Below are 3,893 nucleotides of genomic sequence, written 5' to 3'. Positions count from 1 at the left end.
AAACTAGTAAAATGCCGAGTGCTCGTGTGTGCGTGCCTCACAGCGACTGCACAGCGTACCCGGTGCACGGTTGTCAAGCCAAGCATAGGCACTTAGGGAGATTGGCCAAGATTGGCTAAAAAGAACTCCAGTTTTCGCCGTAATCGTGGCAACACTTGCTCGGAACGAGAAAGACACGTCATAGCGTGCGCCCCCCCTCCAACCAATGATCATCCCTTCCGAAAAAAAGGAATAAGCTCACGCTTATTGCGACAATGATGGAGTAAAGGTTGTTGCGGCAGCGAAGAAGGAGCAAATCGGCTGCAATCGTGGACCTTAACCCTTCGTGATGGTCGTGAAGGTTTCGTACGGCGTCGCTACCTTCAAGTCTTATGCGTTAGTGTCAGCTTCCTTTATGCTTTTTTCGAAGACAATTTGTATTACACACTGTCATAAAAGGTAAACACTAAGTTTGGTAGCAGCCAAGCAGCCAAAACAATGCTGTGGCTCCTTGTTGGAGTTCATTATACGCTTGAAACTTCTATATGAAATTTTAACCTACTGAGCCGCTTTAGCTGTTTCCGTACTCTCAACGAACATTTTCAGCATTGCTGTATCTGTGGCTCCATAAAACACGCTTCAGAAAAAAACCAAAAGGTAAAGAAGAAATTCACAAATATCTTCGCACGTAAAACATTAATCGTAATGGCGTGTTGTAAATGGACGCACCTGGGCACAGTCGATTGCACGTGAAAGCTGATGTGATGTCCAAGGTGTCCCCCATCACAAACTGCCCTTGCGGTGTCATTAGGGGAAATACCTTTGTTATAATGAGCCCATTATCTGAAAACGCGACCGCAGTACAACGCACAATGCGGAAAGCAGATAAACGGGTATCAACACAGCTAGGTTACGAAAACAGGCTATGGTTAAGTGTAACATATGAATAATGAAATATATGATGGCTGTACCCTCAGACCCGTGCATGTTTGTGTAGGTGGGTGAACATCAGGAAAAGTCAAGTATTGCAAGCTTGTTCTTGTTCCTTGCACATACAAGACAACGGAGATATGTGACCTCTGCTATATATACATACAAGTAACGGTGACGGAATCTAAAGGCCTCCTATGCTACAGTAGAGTTATTGTCTGGATAAGTTGGTACAGACTTGAAAGGATTTAAATGCGCTGTGCCAAGGCGAAAGACTAAAACTACGTACACACCTTGCGCCCTGTCTTCGGTTCAAATTTCGTTTGGTCCTCTTGGTGGAGAGCGTTGAAATTTTTGCACGTTGTGTAGCAAGCAAGGGAGCCCGTAAAACATGCAAATTTTGTTATTGTTGTACTTATTATTATCACGTAAAAACGCTGTCGAAATCCCTGTGATATTACAGGCGAATGCCGTCGGCCAACGTACAGGGGTGCTGGCTCCGACGTTTTCGTCGCTCGCACAACGTCTATAGAGAAACACCACAGCGGTTGAAGCTTGAGCTCCGTTTGTTGCCGTTAGCAAACAAATACCAAGAAAGCCCCTCCTGGCCGGCGCAACCTTCGCGCCGTGGCTTTATAAAAACAAATACAGGGCGCTCGTGAGTGCCAGGCGTCAGGCAGGCTTCCGCGCGGGCTTGCGCCCCGGGAGTGGAACGCGCTTTCGTCGTTGTCGTCTTCGGCGCGGCGGACTCGTGGCGCGGTGGTCACGACAGGGCTCCTATTTTGTAGAGCCAGAGGCCATTGTGTTGCCCACGTGACGTTTTTTTGTTGTTGTTGTTGTTGTTTTTTTGTGCGGGCGGTTCGAGTTGCGAAATTCCAGGGCGGGGTTGTTAAGAGGGGGAAGCCCTGGGTAGGTCGGAGGGAGGCCACTTAAGCAGGCTTCACTCGGTCGGCGGCTACGACCTCTTGGCGGCTGTTAATATCGCCTTAATTGCGTTGCCGCGCTCGCCGTACGAGTAACGTGCATAGATTTGCTCGTGGACGCGGGTTCGACTTGCGGCTCCGGCGGCCGCGTTTTTGATTCAGGCGAAAAAGCGAAAACAGTGGTGTATTTGAGATTTCGCCGCATGTAAAATATCCTAATGTGGTAAAGATAATCCGGAGTCATCTACTCACACGCACCTCACCGCCTATGTAGCGTGGCGGGTTAAACTTGAAAATCAAATCACAGTTGCTCTTTCTGCACCCTCTCTCCTAAAATCCGCTATCAGTGAGGAAAAGCTAGGTCTACCCCCCGTTATGGTGTTGCTCCAGACTTGCGCCAGGAGTGTAAACAGCGCGAATTTCTTGCTTTTTCTACCCTGAAGCGTGACCATCTACGCACCGTGCGAGTCAAACTCACGGAGGATATAAAAATTTCGTGAAGTGAAAGCCGCCTATGGCTACCCATGGGAGCTGTTGAAGCCGCGCCGACCATCCAGCGGCCATCTTGGAAGTGGCAATAAACAGCCGAGTACAGCTGCGCTCGCGCTCATTTGAGCAGCAGATGCAGTTTCTCGCGTCTTCAAAGCAATAAAAACACTTGGGTCAGCTTGCAAGCATTTATTCTTCGCTTGTCGGTGGCCAAATGGCCTACAAAAACGCTAAGAATTCGAAAATGGCACAAATTACACAATCACGTCAACATTAAAAATATTTGCGACTGGATAGCCAAATTCCACACTGCGGGGAGACTCACTGGTGTTTGAAGATGATCATTCTGGAAAGAACGTGCCTGACCCTGTCCTTGGTGATCTCGCGGTTTCTTTCTTTTGTCATGTGGTGTATTGGGCGAAGCAACACTACACTCCTTTCGTATTACTGACTATCAGATGTTTTGTATTGCTCTCTGTAAGGGGAGTTTTATCTGAAATTCAAAGAAAAGAGAGTTTATGGAGCCCACTGGATATTTTAAACATCCACGACCACGGTGGTTGCTTCGTTAGATGACTAAGGGTGCATCTGAACGCCGGCGTCAAATAAGACAGTAACGTAGATAGCCATGGGTTTTCCACCTCTTGTCGCTCCTTGCCGTCGGAAGGCGAGGCCCAGCCAGAAAGATTGCCTTTGAGGTGCACCACTCTGCGCCGCGAAACTGCGGACCACCGGAGGCAAGGTAGGAGAAAATGAGGAGGGACACAAGTTGTTTCGAATATTTTCAGTAAATCCGCTGTCCTCACTAAAGGACTAGTTTTTAGTATTAACTGACGTTGCCTAGCAATTCTGTGTTCTGACTGTTGCACTTCCACGTGCATGCATGTCTTACCTTTCCCTATGTTATATCAATACCAGTCGATTTTTCCCAAGGCCTCTGCACTATCACTCCGATGCTGGTGGCGAAAGCAGAGCTACAGGGTAAATCAACCGCCAGCTTCTATCGGCATAATACTAATTACGCTTCCCTGTAGAAAGAAGTAATAGCGGCATAATGTTGTCCCCGGAGCCTTACACATAATAATGCACTCGTACAATACACGTAACGGCGGACACTACACATGGATCTTTGTTGCGGAGCGCAAGACAAAGCCGCTCTCACAGAGCTTCAGGCATTGATTTTGACTGACAATTCCTAAGGTTTCTAACGGCATTGTAAACTGACAATACACAAACAGTACGTGAAATTTCTCACAGCAATGCAGTCGTCCTAAAAACCAACAAGGTACCTTTCTTACAATAAATCTGCATCACAGTGGGAGGGACATAGCTTTTGTTTTATAGTTTGCAAAGGTGCAGCAGCAATGGTGCTGACAAGTAATGACAAAACAAATACCGACCAATGTCTGTTGTCTGCTTCACTGTCAACTGCAAGATGAAGTACACAGGTGCAGTGCGCGAAATATCTTATCCATCAGTACAGTCATGATGATTCTAGTACATCGATGACAATACTGATAGTAGGACATCAGCACGCATGAGACCTTCCCGAAAGGTAGGGCTGTTGGGGAA

The sequence above is a fragment of the Haemaphysalis longicornis genome, unplaced genomic scaffold (assembly GCF_048455015.1).
Source record: "Haemaphysalis longicornis isolate Haplotype H1 unplaced genomic scaffold, Haemaphysalis longicornis Haplotype H1 scaffold_8, whole genome shotgun sequence".
Lineage (NCBI taxonomy): Eukaryota > Metazoa > Arthropoda > Arachnida > Ixodida > Ixodidae > Haemaphysalis > Haemaphysalis longicornis.
Note: the sequence above shows the minus strand (reverse complement) of the source record.